The 24408-nt window shown below is 40.9% G+C and overlaps 1 pseudogene; it reads left to right on the forward strand.

Moving 5' to 3' along the window:
- The first annotated feature begins 510 nt into the window (after nucleotides 1-510).
- LOC101092087 lies at nucleotides 511-1393 on the forward strand (annotated as a pseudogene).
- Nucleotides 1394-24408: the final 23015 nt, after the last annotated feature.

Consider the following 24408-nt stretch of genomic DNA (forward strand, 5'->3'; position numbering starts at 1 on the left):
AATAAAAACCTGTGTTCACACAAAACCTGTACATAAAATCTTTAGAAGTGTTCTATTCATAATCACCAAAAGTTGGAAACAACCCAAATACCCTTTAAGTGATGAATGGATAAACTGTGATATGTCCATCCAATGGAATACTACTTATCAATAAAAAGGAATGAATATGCAAGAACTTGAATGAATCTCAGAAGCATTGTACTGAGTGAAAGAAGATGACTTCAAAATGTTATGTACTGTTTGCTTCCATTTATATGACATTTTTGAAAGGACAAAAATATAGCGATGGAGAACAGATCAGTGGTTAGGAGTAGAGAGAGGGTGTGACTTCAAAGCAATAGCATGATGGAGTTTTATGGGATGTTGGAACTATTCGGTATCCTGATTATGTTGGTGGTTACATGAATCTCTGTATGTATTAAAATTCATGGAACTGTACACACAAAAAATCAAATTTACTGTATACTAATTTAAAATTAAAATACAGTTGCTTCTCTGGGAAAACACCAAATGGCGGATGACGCCGGTCCTGCTGGAGGGCCGGGAGGGCCCCGAGGCCCTGGAGGGCCCCGAGGCCCTGGAATGGGAGGCTTTGGCGGCTTCCGCGGAGGCTTCGGCAGGCAGCGGCATCCCGGGCCGGGGCCGGGGCAGCGGAGCTCATGGAGGCAAGGCTGAGAACGAGGAGTGGATCCCCATCACCAAGCTGGGCCACCTGGTCAAGGACATGAAGATCAAATATCTGGAGGAGATCTATCTCTTCTCCCTGCCCATCAAGGAATCTGAGATCATTGACTTTTTCCTGGGGGTGTCCCTCAAGGAGGAGGTTTCAAAGATTATACCTTTGCGAAAGCAGACCCACGCTGGCCAGCGAACCAAGTTCAAGGCATTTGTTGCCATCAGAGATTACAATGAACACGTCAGTCTGGGTGTTAAGTGCTCCAAAGGTAGCCACTGCCATCCGTGGGGCCATCATCCTGTCCAAGCTTTCCATGGTTCCCGTGTGGCGAGGCTACTGGGGGAACAAGATCTGCAAGCTCCACACTGTCCCATGCAAAGTGACAGGTTGCTGTGGCTCTGTGCTGGTGCACCTCATCCCTGCCCCCGAGAGGCACTGGCATTGTCTCAGTCCCTGTGCCCAAGAAGCTGCTGCTGCTGGCTGGTATTGACTACTACACCTCAGCCAGGGGGTGCACTGCCACCCTGGGCAACTTCACCAAGGCTACTTTTGATGCCATTTCCAAGACCTACAGCTATCTCATGCCTGACCTTTGGAAAGAGACTGTGTTCACCAAGTCTCCCTATCAGGAATTCACTGGGTCTTGTAAAGACCCAACCCAGAGTCTCTGTGCAGAGGACCCAGGCTCTGGCTGTGGTCACCTCACAAGAAAAATAAAGTGAATGGAAGCTTGAAAAAAAATTAAAATACAAAAAAATGAAGCTAGATTTAGAAAGACACCTGGTATGTCTGGTGAATCAGTACACAATTGCAGCTTTGTTCAACCATTTTTCATCCTTGCCATCTTGTTCCACTATCCTCTGCCTGTTGGTCCTTCACCTTATGACGCCAGGATAGCTGTAGCTACTCAGGCATCACATGGTCATACACTAACATCAAAAGGCTGGAAGAAAGATTATAAATATCATGTGTCCCTTATTAAGACCAAGAGAAATTTTCCTAGGCATCCCCAGTAAACATACCCTCTTGTCCCTGTTTTTTGTCCATGCCCAAACCAATCATTTGGTGAGGGAATTAGAATTACCATGATTAGTTAGCTCAGACCAGTGCCACTCATAGTCTGGCCCCTGGGCTGGTGCTAATCTACAAACTGTTGGTTACTAGTCCAAGACAAACTAAGTGCAGAAATTGAGATTACACATGTAGAAACTTTTATAACAAGCTGACTAAGTAATTGTGATGTCTTTTGAATGTAATAAAAATTGGGGGCTGACATTTTGTGGGTCTTCATTTGAGATCCCAGCTCCCGTGAAGTCTAGGATTTCCCTAAATATCAACAGAAATGGGGGTGTATCATGGAGGGAGAAACTGAAGGATGGCCATTGGGTAGGGTACCAACAATGTGGGACATGAAAAATGAATGATGCGAATGATGTGACTCCTAAAAACCCTGGAAAATTCCATAGTATATTGCAATACAGACCTACCTCAAGAAGAAAGAACAATCTCAAATAAATAATCTAATCTTGCATCTAAAGGAGCTAGGAATAGAACAACAAATGAAGCCTAAGCCAGCAGAAGAAGGGAAATGATAAAGATAAGAACAGAAATAAATGATACCGAAACTAAAAACAAATTAGAACAGATCAATGGAACCAGGAGCTGGTCTTTGAAAAAATTAATAAAATTGATAAACCCCTAGTCAGACTTATCAAAAACAAAAAAGAAGGGACCCAAATAAATAAAATCACAAACGAAAGAGGAGAAATAAGAACTAACACCACAGAAATACAAACAGTTATAATATTATGAAATTCTATATGCCAACAAATCAGACAGCCTGTGAGAAATGGACAAATTCCTAGACACATACAAACTACCAAAACTGAAACAGGAAGAAATAGAAAACTTGAACAGACTGATAACCAGCAAAGAAATTGAACTGGTAATCAAAAATCTCCCAAAAAACAAAAGTCCAAGGCCAGATGGCTTCACAGGGAAATTCTACCAAACATTTAAAGAAGAGTTAATACCTATTCTCAAACTATTGCAAAAAATGGAAAAGGAAGGAAAAATTCCAAACTCATTCTATGAGGCCAGCATTACCCTGATTCCAAAATCAGACAAAGATCCCACTAAAAATGAGAACTACAGGCCAATATCCCTGAAGAACGTAGATGCAAAAATTCTCAACAAAACAATAGCAAATCAAATCCAACAGTACATTAAAAGAATCATTCACCACGATCAAGTGGGCTGCAGGGGTGGTTCAATATTCACAAATCAGTCAATGTGATACACCACCTTAATAAAAGAAAGGATAAGAACCATATGATCCTCTCAATAGATGCAGAAAAAGCATTTGAAAAACTACAACGTTCATTCATGATAGAAAACCTCAACAAAGTAGTGATAGAGGGAGGCCATATATGAATAATAATGGCCATATATGAAAATGGACGTATATAATATGGCCATAATGGCCATATATGAAATATGCATATTTCATATATGCATAAATGCCATATATGAAATAATGCCATATATGGCCATATATGAAATAAAGGTCATATATGAAAGGCCTTATAAAGGCCATATATGAAAAATGCACAGCTAATATCATCCTCAGTGGGGGGAAAACAGAGCTTTTCCTCTAAAGTTAGGAACAAGACAGGGATGTCCACTGTCACCATTGTTATTTAACATGGTTCTGGAAAGTCCTCACCACAGCAGACAACACAAAGAAATGAAAGTCATCCAAATCAGACAAGAAGAGGTCAAACTTCTACTGCTTACGGATGACATGATACTCTATATAGAAAACCCCAAAGACTGCACCAAAAAATTGCTAAAACTGATGCACGAATTCAGTAAAGTTGCAGAATACAAAATCAAGGTACAGAAATCTGTTGCATTTCTATACACCAATAATGAACTAGCAGAAAGAGAAATTAAGGAATCAGTCCCACTTACAATTGAACCAAAAACCAGAGCATATGTTGGAATAAACCTAATCAAAGAAGTGAAAGACCTGTAGTCTGAAAACTATAAAGCACTGATGAAAGAAATTGAAGTTGACAAAAAGAAATGGAAAGACATTCCGTGCTTATGGATTGAAATAAAGAATATTGTTAAAATGTCTGTATTACCCAAAGCAATCTACACGTTTAATGTAATCCCTATTAATCACCAGCATTTTTCACAGAGCTAAAACAAACAGTCCTAACATTTGTATGGAACCACAAAAGACCCTGAATAGTCGAAGCAATCTTGAAAAAGAAAAGAAAAGCTGGAGGCATCATGATTTCAGACTTCAAGTTATATTACAAAGTTGTAGTGATCAAGACTATATGGTACTGGCACAAAAACAGACACATAGGTCAGTGGAACAGAATAAAAAACCCAGAAATGAACCCACAACTATATGGTCAATTAATCTTCAACAAAGTAGAAAAGAATATGCAATGGGAGAAAGTCTCTTCAACAAATGGTGTTGGGAAAACTGGACAGCAATATGCAAAAGAATGAAACTGGACCACTTTCTTACACCATACAGAAAAATAAATTCAAAATGGATGAAAATCCTTAATGTGAGATTGGAAACCATCAGAATTCTAGAGAACATAGCAACCTCTTTTACGTCAGTTGTAGCAACTTCTTACTTCTAGCAACTTCTTACTTCTTGTCTCTGGAGGCAAGGGAAACAAAAGCAAAAATAAATCATTTGGACTTCATCAAGATAAAAAGCTTCTGCACAGCAAAGGAAACAATCAATAAAACTAAAAGGCAATCCAGAGAATGGGAGAAAATATTTGCAAATGACATACCTGATAAAGGGTTAGAATACAAAATATATAAAGAACTTACACAACTCAACACCCAAAAAACAAATAATCCATTCAAAAAATGGGCAGAAGACATAAATAGACATTTTTCCAAAGAAGACATAGATGGCTAACAGACACGTGAAAAGATGTTCAACATCACTCATCATCAAGGAAACACAAATGAAAACTACAATGAAATATCACCTCACACCAGTCAGAATGGCTAAAATTAACACAGGAAACAACAGGTGTTGGCAAGGATATGGAGAAAGGGGAACCCTTTTACACAGTTAGTGGGAATGCAAACTGGTACAGCTACTCTGGAAAACAGTATGGAGTTTCCTCAAAAAGTTAACAATAGAACTACTCTGTGATCCAGCAATAGCACTACTAGGTAGTTACCCCAAAACCTCAAAAATACTAATTTGAAGGGATACGTGCACCCTGATGTTTACAGCATTATCTATAGTAGCCAAATTATGGAAAGAACCCAAATGTCCATTGACTGATGAATGGATAAAGAAGATGTGGTATGTATACACACACACACACACATAAATACACATACACACGCACACACACACACACACGCACACACACACACACGATGGAATATTACTCACCCATAAAAAAGAATGGAATCTTGCCATTTGCAATGACGTGGGTGGAGCTACAGAGTATTATGCTAAGTGAAATAAGTCAGTCAGAGAAAGACAAATATATGGTTTCACTCATATGTGGAATTTAAGAAACAAAACAAACGAACATGGTGGGGGGAAGAGAGGAAAACCAAGAAACAGACTCTCAACTATAGAGAATAAACTGATGGTTACCGGAAGGGAGGTGGGTGGGGGATGGGTGAAATAGGTGATGGACATTAAGGAGGGGACTTGTGATGAGCACTGGGTGTTGTATGGAAGTATTGAATCACTAAATTCTACACCTGAAACTAATATTACACTATATATTAACTAACTGGAATTTAAATAAAAATTTGAGGCAAAAAACCTGGAAAATTCCCGACAAAAGCATAATTTGGGTCCACTACTGTGGAGCAGGCTCTCCTTTTGGCTTCACCTGCACAATCACCTGCAGTGCTCCCACTCCTAGTGGGTAGAGTCTCAAGCAGTCAGGTGGAGTTGCACTTCTTCTGAGAAGCCACACCTCAAAACCTGTTTCCCAGCTGGCCCAACATAACCTGTATTTTTTCTGATACCAGAGAGTCCTCCTTAGAAGGTTATAATTGGCCTACATCTGCCATTCTTGCTCACAACAACAAAAACAAAAGAGCAAAAAGCTCCACTAGACATGCCAAATGAGGCACATCCAATCAGCTGGCCACGGTGACTGACTATAGCCTGTGACAGAGGCTTTCAAACTTCTTTGTGCTCAATTTACATAATAAGAAACATATTTGACATCACAATTCAGTACGTGCATGCACACGTACACTCAGAGACATCTGAAACCACTGTTTCACAAAACAGTATTTACTGTGTGTAATGCACTCTGTTGTTTAAATTTTGTATTTAGGGGTGCCTGGGTGGCTCAGTCAGTTAAGCGTGGGACTTCAGATCACGATCTCACGATTCTTGAGTTCGAGCCCCGCATCGGGCTCTCTGCTGTCAGCCAAGAGCCTGCTTCACATCCTCTGTCCCCCTCGCTCTCTGCCCCTCCCCCACTTGCTCGCGCGCAAAAATAAACATTTTAGGGGCGCCCGGGTGGCGCAGTCGGTTAAGCATCCGACTTCAGCCAGGTCACGATCTCGCGGTCCGTGAGTTCGAGCCCCGCGTCGGGCTCTGGGCTGATGGCTCGGAGCCTGGAGCCTGTTTCTGATTCTGTGTCTCCCTCTGTCTCTGCCCCTCCCCCGTTCATGCTCTGTCTCTCTCTGTCCCAAAAATAAATAAAAAACGTTGAAAAAAAAATGAAAAATAAATAAAAAAAATAAACATTTTATATGGAGAACAGAGGGTTACTGGAGGGGTTGTGGGAGGGAGGATGGGCTAAATAGGTAAGGGGCATTAAGGAATCTACCCCTGAAATTATTATTACACTATATGCTAACTAACTTGGATGTAAATTATAAACAAACAAATAGAATTTAAGTATTTTTAAGCAAAAAAAAATTTAGAAAATTATAAAATATTGTATTCATTTGTTTTGTTTTTAAAAATGCTGATCGGGGGCACCTGGGTGGCTCAGTCGGTTAAGCATCAACTTCGACTCAGGTCATGATCTCGTGGTTCATGGGTTCCAGCCCCGCGTCGGGCTCTGTGCTGACAGCTCAGCTCGAACCTGGGGCCTGCTTTAGATTCTGTCTCTCTCTCTCTCTCTCTCTCTCTCTCTCTGCCCCTCCCCTGCTCTCTCTCTCTCTCTCTCTCTCTCTCTCTCTCAAAAATAAATAAACATTAAAAAAATTTTAAATGCTGATCTTGTCCCACGAAATTAATTGCATAGCCCACCAATGAGTTACAACCTGCAGTTTGGAAAGAAGTGGCCTGAAGGGTGGAGACGTAATGGTTCTAAATTCCAGAGGCCTTTAGAGTAGCCACCAGTAACTCTTGTGTGGGATGTTGTGGCTCCCTCTGTACCTGTTACCAAGACTGGAGCCCTAACCCAGGACAATGCTTCAGCAGCCTTATCTTTTCCCCCATAAGCTTCCCTGACCTCAGAGCTCTAGCCTCCTAAATCAGCTGCCTTAGCAGTGAGAGGGCCAGAGGCCCTCCAGGCTGTTCATGGAGACTGAGTTGCCCTAGCAACACTTGGCTGTAATTGACTCCTGCTGTCACCTGCTCCAGCCTAGCCTGCTTCTCCACACTGCGGGCTGTGGCCCCCTTTTCTCCTGCCTCTAATAACAATTTCTTCATCCTCGTTACATAGACAGATGTCTTCTCATCCCTCCCCTTGCTGATGGATGGTCAGATTCTTGGCACACACCTCCTTGGCACTCTCTACATTGCCAAATACTCACTCTGACATGATTAAACACTCCCAGAGATGGGTGATTTGCATTTCTTTCAGATCACAAACAATCGCTAATGCTGGTCAATTTAAATCAGAGATCACAAACCCAAATGTAGGCAAGTCACACAAAAGCCTAGGTGGGGACTGTGCCCCTTCCTAAAAGAAGCAGTGGCTATTCTGTCCAGCTGATTTTGCCATACAGAAATGCACATTGGCATGGCCAGAATCTTCCAACTTTTCCAGAGAGGCCATAAAATCTGGGTTTTTATATGAGCTCTACCAATTTTTAGGTGCTGACAATTAATTTGAAAAATATCTTTTTAGGGGTGCCTGGGTGGCTCAGTCAGTTAAGCATCCGACTCTTGATTTCAATTTAGGGCTTGATCTCACAGTTTGTGAGTTTGAACCCTGCTTTGGGCTCTGCACTGTCAGTGTGGAGTCTGCTTGGGATTCCCTCTCTCCTTCTCTCTCTGCCCCTCACCCGCTCATGCGCGTGTGCACACACGCTCTCTCTCAAAATAAATAAATAAACTTAAAAAGATCTTTAAAATCTTACAAGCCAATTCAAGCACATCTGTGGACTGGATCTGTTCAGCAGGCTACCATTTTGCAAGCTCTGTTTTAAGCTCTCTTTTATTCTCTGTCTTGCATTTGGACTTGATTGTCTTCTGCCATCTGGGGCAAAAAAAAAAAAAAAAAAAAAAAAAAAAAAACACAAACCACCAATAACTGGGCTTAAATTAGCTCTAAAGTTCTCTCCCTCCCATATGGCCACAGTAATCAGGCAAGACTCTTAAGAGATGTTCATGGAGCGAAACCAGTATGTTCCAGTGTTTCTACTGGGCACTGGAGTACCCATTTCTACATATTACTGCATTCTGGTTTGTTCCAGTCATGCAGTGAGTATGTAAGGCTGGCCACTGGAGAAAGCCCTGGCCTTGTGGGGAAGGAGCCCTTCTCTTGCTTCTTCCCCTTTGACCATATTTATTAGTTATGTGATGTTTCCCTTTCTAGTATTTCCATCTGTACATGAACTAGAAATTTCTGCCCTTTCAGAAGTGTTGGGATGAGAGCTTTGCAGTCCCCACTATGTGTCACGCCACCTCTTTCACTCACCACCTCCTCCCCACAGTGACTGATTGGTGAGATTCCAAAATTTAATTGAGGGCTTATTGCTCAGCCCCTGCTGAGCTCCCTGCCATGTTTTTCAGAGCTCCCTTGCCTATATAGCATGCTATGTCCTCCTATCTGCCCCTCCATGTGGCCAAGCCTTACTAAGGCCAGCTTAGCGGGGTAAGGCTCCGCTGCACAGACACATCTATTCCCTCAGGAAGGCACAAAAATCTAGGTTTGGGATAAAAAAGTTGAAAACCCGATTCAGGCTGCAGGCCACGGATCCATTCTCCAAATCAGTCTTATCAACAATAAATCTCAATATTCAGATCCCTCTTTGACCCTTGTGTCTGTTTATTTTTTTAATGTTCTATTTATTTTTGAGAGAGAGAGAGAGAGAGAGAGAGAGAGCAGGGGAGGGGCAGAGAGATAGGGAGACATAGAATCTGAAGCAGGCTCCAGGTTCCGAGCTGTCAGCACAGAGCCCAATGTGGGGTTCCGAACTCTCCGAATGGCGAGATCATGACCTGAGCCGAAGTCGAACACTTAACCGACTGAGCCACCGAGGCACCCCTCTTGTGTCTATTTCATAACTAGTTTGGAATTCAGGGGAGAAAGTGATATGATTATAGATAGGACCTTTAGAGGTACCCCCATGGTGTCTGAGAAACCTCAAGAAATCTCAAGAATTCTTGAGAAACCTCAAGAATCAAATGCAATGACTGGCATTTGAGATCTAGAATAACATTTGAGGGAAGCAGTTCTCTTTGTGGGAGTGTGGTGGCCGGTGTGCACATGTGTTGCAGCTGGTTTTCTTTCTTTTCTTTCTCTTTCTTTCTTTCTCTTTCTTTCTTTCTTTCTTTCTTTTTCTTTCTTTCTTGTTTGTTTTTGCCATAAGGTCAAGCCTTGGAAAGCACTGGCCATGCTCATCGACTTTGGGAGTTTGTAGCAGTTTACATTATGATTGGTGTCTGCAGACATGCCACTGCTTTTAATAGACAGCAGCTTTAGAAATCACAGGCCCTAGAGGTCTTTGACCTTACAACTGTGGCAGGTGTCTAAAAGCAGGTGGAACCAAGTGAACCCTAGTAAGAACAGACTGTGCATGCTTTTGTGGCTGAGAAAGGGATTAGAGTATCAGGAAAAGAATATTTTGGCCTTGGTTAGGTTCACCTCAAAACAGTTTTTTGAAGTATAATTGACACACAATGTTACATTAATTACAGTGTTGAAAACAGCTTTAACAATCAGAGGGCTGAAACATTTTTGCTCCTTTTTTCCCCCTATTTCTCAGAACTATAGGCTGAGGCTTTTAACTGCAAAAGTAGCTAAATTCCATGTGAACCACAAAGTACTAAAGAGTGACATTATATATTTTGCATTTAGTAGGTGACATTCTATCAGTACCATCCCTCTATCTTGATTTGAATTGCATCTTGTTACAGAGGCAAGGAAAAAATATGGAGGAGCTGCCTTTTTGAATTTTTGTGGCATGTCCACAGACTCCTAGACTCATCCCCTTTCCCCCCAACACCACCACCATCTCCGCCTGGTGTCAGGTTGGCACTGGACTTATTAATTACATGAAACATGATTATGACTTTGGATTTTAAAGACCCAGACTCTGGTTTTAACCTAGGAAGGCAGGTGATTTTTATCAAGGTATAGGTAGAGAAATGGGAGCCCCTACCATGTAAAGTATATATATGCTATGCTATAACATCTTCTTGTATTGAGGTGAAGAAACAAGTCTTAAAATTATTAAAGTTCCAAAGACTAAACCAAAAAATGTAAAGACCACCATCTCTAGGAATAGGGTTTGCTTGCGAAATCAAGGAGGCACTGGATTTCCTTCAAAATAATGCTTTATTCTAATTTATGTGTGAGTGATATGACATTTCTGAGATTTGCTTTGAAATATTCCAGAAAAACAGTATGAATAGATGAATTAAAATTGGCAAAGTGCCAGGGTGTCTGTGTGGCTCAGTGGTTAAGCGTCGGACTCTTGATGTCCACTCCGGTCATTATCTCACAGTTTGTGCGTTCGAGTCCTGCTGACAGAGCCTGCTTGGGATTCTGTCTCTCCCTTTCTCTGCCCCTCCCCTGTTTGCGCTCTCTCTGTCTCTTTCTCTCAAAATAAATAAATAAACTTTTAAAAACTTAAAAAAAATAAAATTGGCGAAGTGTCGATAATTATTGAAGCTGAGTGATTCATTATACTATTCTTAGGGGTTCATTATAGTATCTCTCTAATTTTGTGTATGTTTGAAATTTCCCATAATAAAACGTTAGAAAAATAAAAATAAGCATTACTGTCAGAACAAGAGCAGTAGGAGAATGAAAGAAAAAGATACAAAATGTTATGCTATTTAAGCTGGAGAAAGAGAGGGATTGTCTTGAAAAATGTGATCTTAGGAAAACTGGATAATGAGCTAAACAGAGATGAAAGGGAAAAAGAGATACTCAGATCTAAAAGCTTTTAAAGATGTAACTAGACAACAGGGAGATATTTTAATTGTTACTAGGTCAGAGAGCTTTTCTGAGTCCCAAAGAAACCAAAAAGAGATAGGTAGAGAACAAAAACACACTGGAATTACTCTACCAGTGAGAGTCCAGATCTACAATGCTATGGGCAAGTATTTGCATATAAAGGTGTTCTCTGAAAGCTGACCTTAGAGACCTCAGCTTAGTAGGCAAAATGTCCCCTCCCCCAAGATGTTTACACTCTAATCCTGAGAAACTGTGAATATGATGTATTACATGACAAAAGGGATTTTGCAGACATAATTAAGGATACAGACTTTAAGACAGGGAGATTATCCTGGATTTTCCAGGTAGACCCAATATGATAGCCCTTAAAATCAAAGAACCTACTGCTGGCAGCAAGAGAGATATGGCAGAAGGAGAAATCAGAAAGATTCCAAGTGTAAGATGTAAGGATCAACGCGCAAGGACTGGAAATAGGCCTTTAAACTAAGGGCCACTCCCATCTGACTGCCAACAAGAAAACTCGGTCCTCAGGTCTGTCAGTGCAAAAAACTAGATTTTGACAACAGCCTGAATGAACTTTGGAAGCAGATTACTCCCAGAGCCTCTCAGTAAGAGCCCAGCTGGCCGATACCTTGATTCTGGCCTTGTGAAATCTGGAGCAGAGAAACCAGTTGGGCCAATCTGGACTGCTGATCTACAGAATAATGAGATAATAAATTTGTATTGTTAAGCCTGGAAGTTTGTGGTAATAGAAAACTACTATAAACCGTAACATCAAGTGAGTATAAAAATTTGGACAGATTTGTGAAAGAGAGACTAAGGATCATTGTAAAATACTTCAAGCATTTTAGATGAGTTTCAAGGCAACACAAATATGGGTGGGAGAACAAGTATGACATGTCCTTGTGGGCACAAGCTTAGAACCTGTGTAGGGTTAGGACTCCAAGACAAAGAAATGGGGAAGATGACATACAACAGGGAAATCAGGCAAGAAAATAATGGATTGAGTTAAGTCTGGAATAGATGTTGATTTTAATGGGAGAATATCTTCTGGTGGAATTATCCAATTCTGGAAGGTGAAGGTAGACAAGAATTGTTGAACTGTAGATACTTTTGCCAGCTCCAGAATTTCTCCCCCTCCAAGTTTTATTGAGATATAATGGACATATAACATCTTATTACTTTAAGGCATACATGATAATAATTTGATATATGTATATATTGTAAAATGATTGCCACAATAGGTTTACTTAACCACAATTTCTCGAGTACTTGTTTTTCACTATGATGAATTTCACAAGACAAAAGATATAGGATTTTTTTAAGGAAAACCAAGTGGCTGAGTCTGAATCCAAAATTAAAGAAAAAGGAAGGAATGCACTGTGATTCAAAAAGTAGTAACTAATGCGTCAGACATTGCTAATTGTCCTTCAATATCTGTTCTCACCTTCTTTCAAGGTAATTATGTTTTTAGGTATGCACATACCTGCCCAGCTAAAGATTGCATTTCCTATTCTCCATTGCAGCTAGGTGTGGCTAAATATTAGCGGATGGGATGTGACTGGAAATGATGTGTACAACTTTCGGATAGAGACCTTAATGTAAGAGCTCTTCCCTTCTTCATCTTACTGGCTGAAATGTGAGCCATTTTGTATCATATGGTTAGGAGCACAATTCTGGTGATTGAATCTCTGAAAAATCTTATAGAACAGCTACCACACTAGTCCTGAACTGCCTTCTTCTGGTCTGTTACATCCAAGGGAAATAAATTTCTGCTTTATTTATGCCTCTGTCAATTTGTATGTCTGTTACAAGAAACTGAACCTATACCCTAGTGAATATAGCCATGTACACTTTAGAGAAGGAGAGGTAACCAACCTAAGAAGCAGATTAAAATATGAAAAATTTAGCTGAGCTTCTGGATCAAGATGGTGACTTGGGCATTTGCTAAAACCTCCCCTCAGCCCTGTTTCAAATACCTAGAAACCTACTGTAAAATGTTCCCAGTTTTTAATTGTGAAAAATCTCAAATGCATAGAAAAATCCAAATTAATACAGTGAATATCATTATGCTCACCACTCAGTTTCAGTTGTTAACATTATGCCATATTTGCTTTATCTATCATCATATATCTAATTTTTTGAAACATCTGAAAGTGAGTTGACTTACATTATTCCTAAAAACTTCAGTGTGCATCTTGAAAGAATATTCTCCTTATATAATCACAAAACCTTTGTCATAGCGAAGGAAATTAACAATAGTAGCCTCACAATAATATTTTAATATCTAATAATATCATCTAGGCCATATTAAGATTTCCCTGGTTGTCCCCAAAATGTCTTTAATAGCTTCTGTTTTTATTTATAATTGAAATACTTTATTTCTAAAAAACCCCTCTTACTTACACACTAAACATAATTAAATGGATATTCATTTACATTGTTATTTCTCATTCCAACTCTACCAAAAATACAATTAAGGAGGGGCACCTGGGTGGTTCCATTGGCTGAGCATCCAACTCTGGATATTGGCTCAGGTCCTGATCCCAGGGTGGTGGGATTGAACTCTGAATCCGGCTCTGTGCTTAGCGTGGAGCCTGCTTAGGATTCTCTCTCTCTCTCTCTCTCTCTCTCTCTCTCTCTCTCCCTCTCTTTCTCCCTCTGCCCCTCTCCTGTTAATTCTCTTTCTCTCTCAAATAAAAAAATTACAATTAAGGAAAAGGAGAAGTAAATAAGGTCAGTAGTAGACATCAACAAAAATTTTAAAGGTGGAAAGCAGCTGAACAATTGTTAACTGAGAAAGTTGAAATCTAAGTGACTATATAAATAAAGACAAAATGAGGGCACTTGTTAGGATGAGCACTGGGTTTTGTATGGAAGCCAATTTGACAATAAATTACATAAATAAATAAATAGTTTTATAAATAAATAAATAAAGATAAAATGAAACAAACCCATTTATACTGGGGAATGTTTCTAAAATTTACCACTTCGTGTATTGTAGGAAGAAAACAAAATAAATATATTACCACTTCACCATAATGTCTATTTAAACTTCCTCATGTAAGAAAGATATTGTATTGGTTTTACAACTTAAAACACTGCAAATTTATCATTTGAGTGATTTGTCCCACATATTTACAGTGAGAATTGGGCATATAGGATTATTTCTAGTACAATTTATATTTGGGTGTTCTTTAAAGCATCATACTTTATTACTCTACACACACCAAAGTAGATGCACTTAGCTTTCATTATCATTTCCTTTTGGATGCTCAAATTGTCACTATATCAGTTCTCTGTAGATGATGGCCATATTGTTGTTTTTAAGGATATCTTGCTACCTCTCAGTGTGTCCTTGATTTCTGATAATAGCAAGAGATCACATGATCATCTTGAATTCTTCTGTACTATATAAAGTATCAAGGACTCTCGAATCCTTTTAGTTAGAAAGCCATTTTCAATATCATATCAGGATTATTGTTGGAGCAGAGTATACAGCTTCTCATTACTACTGAATTCATGGGTAATAACATTAGGAAAGAAGCTAATTAAACGTATAACAAGAGTCATCTCAAAAAATAACATAAGAAGATAAGAATAATGCATGTGTTCAAGCAGATAGTTCCAATCCCATAAAATTATTACCTGGTTTTCATGAGATCTTATTAATATACTTAACCTATTTTCTCTAACCCTGATATACTATTCTAAATGCTGTCATAAAAACAGTGAATTAAAGTTACATTCCGCACCCCCCCCCCCAATTTAACAATCTCCATTAATGTTGAACTTTCTGACTCTTTTATCAAGCACCCAGAACATTCTGAAATATTCAGGGCCTCATGATACCAAGTGTCAGTATCACTTGGTCACTTACTGATTGAAGGAGAAAAAGAAAGCAAGCTTCTCTCCAAATGAACACTAAATAATACACAAGCTTAAAAACACACAGCATCTTATAAAATCTCTATACTGTTAGTCGGCAAGGACAATGAGGTAGTCCAGAGACATATATAGCTGTTGGGACTTATTTGAAACTGTCCTTTAGCTTTCCATTTGGGAAATTCTTTATCCTCTATCACAAATATCTTATTATAATTTTCATAGCTTTCTTAAAAACCAGTATCCAGTCGAGTTTCATGCATTGCATCTTATGTCTCTTTAGTTTAAATTTGAAACAGTTGTCCCACAGTTTTATAAAATATTTTTAAAGTTAAAAAAATGGATGGCTGAGCTTGAAAACTATAAAAAAGGAGCTCTCCAGGGGTCAGAAACAGAGATAGCCCAGTCTAAACACACCAGTCTTTAAAAGTGGAGGAAGAGTGGGTCTGAGAGATTCAGTGTTGCTGAGTTTGAAGGTGGAAGAGGGGCCGCAAACCAAGGAATGTAGTCAGCTTTAGTTTGTAGCTAGCAAGAAAATGGGAACCTCTGTTCAACAACTTCAAAAACCCTGAACTCTGGGGCACCCAGGTGGCTCAGTCAGTTAATCGTCCAACTTTGGCTTAGATCACGATCTCACGGTTTGTGGGTTTGAGCCCTGTGTCAGGTTCTGTGCTGGCAGCTTGGAGCCTGCTTCAGATTCTGTGTCTCACTCTCTCTCTGCCCTCCCTTGCTCAGCTCTGTCTCTCCCTCTCAAAAATAAAATAAACATTGAAAAATTTTTTTAAAAACCTGAATTCTGCCAACAGTTCAAATGAGCACAAAATGGATTCTCCTCTGGAGCCTGCAGACAGGGAATGGGGCCGGTAACACTTGATTTTCAGCCAGTGAGACTTATGTGGGATGTCTGACCACTGGAACTGTAAGAGAATGCATGTGTGTTTTAAGCCACTAAGTTTGTGGTAATTTGTTTCTGCAGCAATAGAAAATTCCTGCAGTAAGGTTCTGAACCATGCTCAGAGCCATGCTTACTGCTTGTAACTGCTCACAGTGTGGAGGCTGGGTCACCACACAAAGCCCATCCTTAGGGGAATACGGGATGCCAGGAGCACAGGGTTCAAAATGGGGAATTAAGTGGTTTCAAATAGAGTAGAGGTTGAGGAAAGGAGCCACAAAGATGACCTAAGGACTAGGGTGCCACCGCAAAATATCTTTTAACTTTTCAAGAAGACAGGATTGTCTCAAATGCCACTCTCTGAGAGAGGTAACAGCAAACATGCATGGAACTTCATCCTCTACCATAGGGTAAACTGAGTGCTACTGTTAATCTCTTGATAAATCCCAGCAGAGTTCAAAGTGAAAGGTTGTGGACCCTAGACAAATAGCACGATGTAAGTTGCCTCCTGTTGAGACTGAAAGCAAGACAATTTCCTCTTTCTCTCACGTTTTCTGTGGTTACTCTTCTTTCCTCCAGATATTGCTGTCTCTGATAGACATACGCTTTGCTTTCTGACGGCGGTGTGGGTCTGGACTGTATTATATACTACTTTCTAGCATCATAATTTTGCTTGGGACAACTGCTTCAGTGGCTGAGATTTGCTTGTGACTAAGAATTTTTTAAATAATATTTTATTAATACAGAAGCAGTCCCAATGCATTATAGGAAATGAGACTATATAGACAAGCAGAAACATGATAAATAATTACGTAAGTAAAATTTCTACTACCCAGCAATCACCACTGTAAGACCCTGGTGCATTGCTTTCAGGATCTCTCCTTTCTCTCTCTCTCTCTCTCTCTCTCTCTCTCTCTCTCTCTCTCTGTGTGTGTGTGTGTGTGCATGAGCATGTGTGTGTCTATACGTGCTTTTGTTTTATCAACAAACTGAGATCTTACTACATATACTGTTGTATTACCCTGTTCTTTTTTTAGTTATCAACCTCTGTTTTGCTATTTCAGTAAAATTTCAACTGACTTAACACCAAGATCATATTTATATTTCCCCAAATCACCTAAAAATGTCCCTTGCAGTTGCTTCATCCAAAGCAGTACCCAATCCAGACCATGCATTACATTTTGCTCTTATGTCCCTTAAGTCTCTTTTAATCTATCACAGACCATCTTTAATAATACTGATTTGCTGAGGATACCAGGCCGATGGTTCCGCAGAATTTTTTTGTCTGGTTGCTTCTTTGCATTATGTTCTTCTGAAGTTGTACATGTGGCATCGGAGATGGGAAAATCTTATGTGTCTAAGTAATTTTTTTAACTCTTACACAATGGGATTTATGAGAATCTTGGAGTTGGATTAATTCTTTTTAGGGGATCCTGAGTGAACTTCACCTATTCCAGTGGATGGCAGCCCAGGTTTAAGTTGTCAAAGGAACCTCCATTCTCTTCCCACCGCAGAGTGAGACCCTTCTAGCTGAGAGTGAGCAGAAATAGTAAAAGGGAAGGAAATAATTTTGGACCTAAATTTCCTCAGAATTTTGAAATTTACTTTCCTCCTAAGAATTTCAGGAGAGGAGAAATTTCACATTGTTCAGAATTTGGACATTGATACATTATTTGTGACATTTTAATACTACATTTGGGCTGAACATGTAACTTCTGGTGAACTGTTTTAGACAATGTGGGTATAATCTGGTAGGGAGATATGACAGGGATAGACTTTACAGCTTAGGGTGCAGCAGGGAATTTGAAGTTAATTTGATTAATGTCCTATGCTTATCCACCTCATAGACTTCTGGAGACAAAGCAGAAGTGCCCAACATTGGTCCTAAGAGAAACAGTGGTTGGTATTGAGAGAATTGTCTTATTAAGATAGAAACTGGGCTGGCCTGTTGAATTCTAGTCTCCTACCCTTGATTCAGGCAACCACACTCTCAAAGTACCATGAGTTTGTCTATGAAGCCCAACAGGTTAAGCTAAAAAAGTTAAGGAGTATTACCAGGAACCATGATCTCCTTTGTTATAGGCTGAATTATGTCCCCCATCCCCATCTCATATAAAGCCCTAACCTTCAGTACCTCAGAACATTACTGTATTTGGAGATAGAGCCTTTAATTTTTTTAATGTTTATTTGTATTTGACAGAGAGAAAGAGAGAGAGAGAGAGAGCATGAGTGAGGAAAGGGCAGAGAGAGGGAGACCCAGAATTCGAAGCAGGCTCCAAGCTCCGAGCTGTCAGCACAGAGCCTGATGAGGGGCCCAAACTTACGGAGTGCGAGATCATGACCTGAGCCATAGTGGGACACTTAACCTACTGAGCCATCCAGTGCCTCAAAAAGGAAATTAAGTTAAAATGAGGCCACTAGGGGGGACGCCTTTCTGCCCCTCCCCCGCTCGCGCTCTGTCTCTCTCTTGCTCTCAAAAATAAACATTACAATAAAAAAACAAAAACAAATTTTTAAATGAGGCCATTAGGGTGGACTCTAATCTAATCTAATCTGACTGGTGTCCTTATAAGTAGAGGAGATGAGGACACACAAAGAGATGCCAGGGCGCATGACACAGAGAGATCACTTCGTGAAGAGGCAGCAAGAGGGTGTCCATGTACAAGCCAAAAAGAGAGCTCAGGGGAAACCAACCTTGCTGGCACCTTGATCTTGGACTTCTAGCCTCTAGAACTGTGAGAAAATAAATTTCTGTGGTGTAAGCCACCCAGTCTGAGATATTTTGTTATGGTGGCCTGAGCAGACTAATACATTCCTTTTCCTGTGTTTCTGCCAGTCCATGAAATGGAAGGATGCCCCCTTTCCATTTTCATCTATTTATTTTGAGAGAGAGAGAGAGAGAGACAGAGCACAAGCAGGGGAGGGGCAGACAGAGACGGTGTGAGAGAAGTCCAAGCAGGCTCCATGCCGTCAGCACTGAGCCTGACGCCGGGCTCAAACACAAGAACTGTGAGATCATGACCTGAGCCGAAATCAAGAGTCGGATGCTCAACTGACTGAGCCACCCAGGCACCACTGGCATGTCCCCTTTCCAAAGTAGAGACATCACCTGAGGTATTTTTAAAAAATAGCACTGATGTTACGTCCCACACCCCAGAGATTCTTACCTAACTGCTCTGAGTGGTAGTCTGGGTATCAAGTGATTCTAAACTGCAGCCAAGGCTGAGAACTACTGGGATAGGAGGTCAACCAAGAGTTGTGTGACACAGCACCTGAAGGTGATTGGGACCAGGGCTTTACCGACTAAGCAGCAGAATAGTGGGAATCCAGCCACTCCATAAAACTTTTAGGGAAAGTTGGTCCTATTACTGGGAATTTGGGTCTTATGGGCTGTTCAGTGAAAATTGCTTTCTCAGCATTAGGTGATCCTACAAAGCCTTTCATTATGCACATAGGTGTTAGCTTTTTGGGTCTAGGAATAAATAGTTCTATATCAAGACAAAGGGGAACAGATTCTTTCACTTCCAGCAGGAGCCTGAAAGAAAGATGCCCAATACCCTCCTCATAAATTTGAATTCCTTTCCCTAAATTGTGCAGTCAGTCACAAGTGTTAGAAGTTCATGTTTGAGGTGGCTATTTAAGTGTGAACTGACAGTCACATAGTGCTTTCAGATTAGCTGGAGGCACTGTCCTTTATGGTGGTCATGTGCCTGCTTGCTGTGCTACTGCACAGCCACAATTTACATATGGAAAATAGATGTTCCAGCAGTCTTATTCTTTAAAGAAAAAAAAACCCCTGAATTTCTCTATAACTTATATACAAGAAAATTTACTCTTATTAGTGTATAGTTCTACAAGTTTAGACAGAGCCTAGAGTCAGTCATACAACCACCACCATAATCAAGATATATAACAGTTCTATCATTCCCCCAAATTCCTGTACCAGCTCATATATTCTTGACTTGCAGAAACCTTGCATCCATCCCCTCAAGCCCCAGGTGCTTAGTGCCTGTAGGGATAGCTTTGGTACAACATCCAATGCAGCCACATTTGACCCTCCTAAAGTGGGCACAGCAGGTGGAAATAAATGGGAAAGGTGGATCCTGGCAGTCATGACAGAAGGGCTGGCCCCACTGTCTTCCCAGACAGACTGACATGGCTAAAATTCCAATTTCCAGCAAGGTGTGGCCCTATTTTGGTCAGGTTTGAGGACATTGTTAGTGCCTTATCATTTAGGGCTAGATTCTGCCCCAGAGCTTAGAAAGGGAACTAGTCGCTTACTAGGTTTCAAAGGTACCAAGGTAAACTTTGAAAACCTTCCTGCCAGCACACACTGGAGAAGCAGGCTCAATACCAGGCAGCTACTGCGTCATCTCAAAAGAAACAAAATCAATTTTACTCATTACATTTGAATATTTATTTCCTGCCAAAGTACATTTTAAATCCCCATTTCAAAATAATGTGTTCACAAAGATCAGGTCTACTATGTACAGGACATCATGAAACTAATTATTTCAAGAAGCATTATAAGGTCTTTTGCCAGGACAAAATCTCTTTAAAAGGGGCTTTCTGGCATTGCTCAGAACATATGTGTTCACTGATAGTAAACTAGATACCATGGGACAATAGTGGGTAGCTTTACTGTTTATAATTTTAGTATGTATAACAAAATGGAAATCTATGAAGAATCCCCTTCAACTCTCCCTGGGGACAAAGAAAGCCTTTGGGGTCTTCTTGGAACTAGGACAAATTCCTGAAGGAGAGGCAGCTGTGTAACAGCACAGATCCTTGATTGCAAGCAACAGAATTGGACTCTGGCTGATTTAGGTAGAAAAAGAATTCATTAAAAAGATATTGACTATAGATGCTGGAGAGGATGTGGAGAAATGGGAATCCTCTTGCACTGTTGGTGGGAATGCAAATTGGTGCAGCCACTCTGGAAAACAGTGTGGAGGTTCCTCAAAAAATTAAAAATAGACCTACCCTATGACCCAGCAATAGCACTGCTAGGAATTTACCCAAAGGATACAGGAGTGCTGATGCATAGGGGCACTTGTACCCCAATGTTTATAGCAGCACTTTCAACAATAGCCAAATTATGGAAAGAGCCTAAATGTCCATCAATCGATGAATGGATAAAGAAGTTGTGGTTTATATATACAATGGAATACTACGTGGCAATGAGAAAGAATGAAATATGGCCTTTTGTAGCAACACGGATGGAACTGGAGAGTGTGATGCTAAGTGAAATAAGCCATACAGAGAAAGACATATACCATATTTTTTCACTCTTATGGGGATCCTGAGAAACTTAACAGAATACCATGGGGGAGGGGAAGAGGAAAAAAAAGTTACAGAGAGGGAAGGAGGCAAACCATAAGAGACTTCTTAAAAACTGAGAATAAACTGAGGGTTGATGGGGGGTGGGAGGGAGTGGTGGGTGGGTGATAGGTATTGAGGAGGGTACTTTTTGGGATGAGCACTGGGTGTTGTATGGAAACCGATTTGACAATAAATTTCATATTAAAAAAAAAGGATATTGGGCAGCTCCCAGAACGAGCAGGCAGGCTGGAGAAGTAGGTTTGCAGGCAGGAACAACACTCAAACCACATCGCAGAACTGGTCTGGCGAGGAGCCCACTGCAGCACCTCTGAGCACTCCAGTCTGTAGCTTTCACCACTGTTTCCCTGCAGGAAGCTCTGTGTGGCCGTGAATCCTAGTGCTGCCTGAGAGAGAGACTCAGTCTCCGAGTCTCTAACTTTTAAGACAAAGTCTAGGGTGATTGGTCTAGGTTATGTGCCAACACCCTAGCTGCAAGGGAGAGTAAATGTGGCATTCTTAAGTCCGTGGAGGCAGTCAGAGCCTGCCTCCTTCCAAGAATCATAAGATGGGGAAGTCCCTAACCAGAGGAAGTGGGTTCAAATGTACACGCAAAAAGAGTAGCAAGAGACAGAGTACAGGCTGATGGTTGGGGGGGGGGGGGGGGCTGCCTGGTGTCACGTGGCACCAAGTTAGTCATCGCTACCTCATTTGGGGGTAGAGTAGAGGAAGGCAGAGTGGGCTGACCCTGAGCTGAGGAAAGTGATCCAAAAAAAAAAAAAAAAAAAAAAAAGAACAAGGGTTCTATTTCCCTCAGGGCCTTAATATTTTGCTGCCAGATTGGAGTGAATGAGAACTGCCTAGGACCAGGAGTTTCAGTCCCCTATACAAGGCAGAGAAAGCAATTAGTATTGGCCTTAGAATATAACTTCCTTGTTTAGAGGCCCTGGCATGATGACTTGGGTGATCTGGGAGCAAGTAGGTGGTGGTGGTGGGTGGAGGGAGAGAATTTAGAGTACTTTTCTCAGCAAGTCATTGCCTTTGATCCCTCAATGGGATGCACCCAAACACACCTGGGGACAAAATCAGGCACCAGAGTATATTTTCTGATAGCAGCCATTTGGTGCCAAAGATAAGAAATCTATGTATAACAACTTTAGGGAGTTTCTGTTCTAAAATTCTCAGTATAGGAGCTATCCTCTAAATTTATATTTGCCAACGACAATACTTCGAATAGCTAGGGTACAGAAGTTCAGGACTGAGCCCTACCATCCCTGGGGAGACCCATAACCAGAGGGGTTTAAATGACTTATATTAGATATATTTGGGATGCTCAGGCCTGATGAGAAAATGCAGTGGAACCAATATGAGGCATTCTTGGCACACATCTGAAATACACTAGGATGAATTAATGCCATAGGATTTGCCACTGCTTTTTTGTATTTGGATAACATACTTAGCTGCTCACTGATCTCTGATTTGGAATAGGTGAGGGAGGCAAGACTACAGGTAACTTCATTCAGTGTTCATCTACCCTTAATACCCTTAGTAGTGGTTGGTAAGCTAGCTACTACTGTCTCTCATCATAAGCAAGAAGAGGAAAAGGCAAGGGAAATGACAGGATAAGGGGCCTGAGTGCTGCTGTGAAATTTGGGGCTGCTCTGTGAGCCATCACTAGACAGCTACTTCCTAGCACGTGTTAAGGTAACTTGGGTACCATTACTGTGTACAAAGTGTAGTCAGAAATGTAGTCAAGTCCAGATAAAGTGATCTACCAAAATAGCTTATTGCTTATAAAGGAACTGATTAGAAAAACTACCTCCACATACCCCAATGTAGACAGGGAACAATCTTGCCACATCCGTAACAGAAGGTAGGAACAAATTCTTTGAGGGATTCAGCTGTGTACGAAATTGAGGGAAACAGAACCCAAAATACCAGGTGTGAGGGAGCTTGGTGGTGAATTCAAGTGGGAAGATGGAGACAGCCAGTTATCAAGATGCCCACTCATCTACACCTCTGGGGGATCCTGTGCAGCACCCTTTGGACCAATCCATATGAGGGAAATCTGAAGGTAGGTAGGTAAAGTAGACGACGCTAATTGCTTAAATTCATTTCTTTCTCTTCTTCCTTGCTGGCATAGTCCTGAAGTGGTCATGTGCTTAGGGAAGGGGCCTTACCCCAGCCTTCTTTTGAGGTGATGGTGAAATCTTGAATATTCAATGCCAATCATTAATGGGCTCATTCTCCCGGTCCATGATTGGTTTAGGTATGGGCATGTGATCTAGGATCTGAGGGGATCATGTCCTAGGATCTGAGGGGAAGTCTATTGGGGGACTTTTGGGAATGGGTTTCCTCACTAATAAAAGGAGATGTATAGAAGGAAACTCCCCTCTTCTTAACAGGACGTTTCTGTGTCTGCGTGCAATCCTAGAACTGCTGCAGCCACCTTGCAACCAGGAAGAAAGATCTGCTGTCAGTAGAGGAAGACAGAAAGAAGAATGGAAGACCCTGTGCCTTTGATGGTGTTGGTTGTTAATTCAATCATCTCTGAAACCACCACACGGGAATTTTTTAATCAGTTTTAGAAAATGACACATTCCTTTTTCTCTTGGGAAGGGGAATGAATTTTCCTTGTGGAGACACAAAGATTTTTACTGGGAGCATAGCATAGTAAACTGTGAGAGCTCCAATTGTGACACACACATTGTGGCAAGAAGTCCTTCTTGAGGCTAGGTTGAGATCTTGAAAAAATGAAAACATTTACTCATCCTTTAAGGTAATGGAAACCAGCCACTGGCTGTAGTTACATAGCCTGAGAAGGGCCTGTCAATGGGTGAGGAGTATTGTCATGAGAAACACTGATTTGGACCAGGGAACAAAATCCAAACCATGGCCAGGGGCTAAGTCTCAAAGGTATCCATCCCATGAATGAAACATCACTTTGTTCTTTGAGATCTTGCCTCCTAGGCATCTTCATGACAAAACAGTTGCCCTGCCTGTACCCCAGGGCCTCATCTTCTTACTGCTCTCTTGTGACATGAATGGAAACAAGATCCTGTCTGTGCCTCAAGACCCTATATCACTATCATCTAGCTAGTGTGTGAAGACCCTTAGCTCTAGCACTTGAAGGGGTGCTTTCAGGTTACCTTGGGCATCTACTATACTGTGTCAAAGAGGAAGTCCTATATCTACACTTTGAGACAAGGAATGGGACATATGAGCACATCACTAGCTAGGGA

This window comes from Felis catus, chromosome X (genome assembly GCF_018350175.1).
Source record: "Felis catus isolate Fca126 chromosome X, F.catus_Fca126_mat1.0, whole genome shotgun sequence".
Lineage (NCBI taxonomy): Eukaryota > Metazoa > Chordata > Mammalia > Carnivora > Felidae > Felis > Felis catus.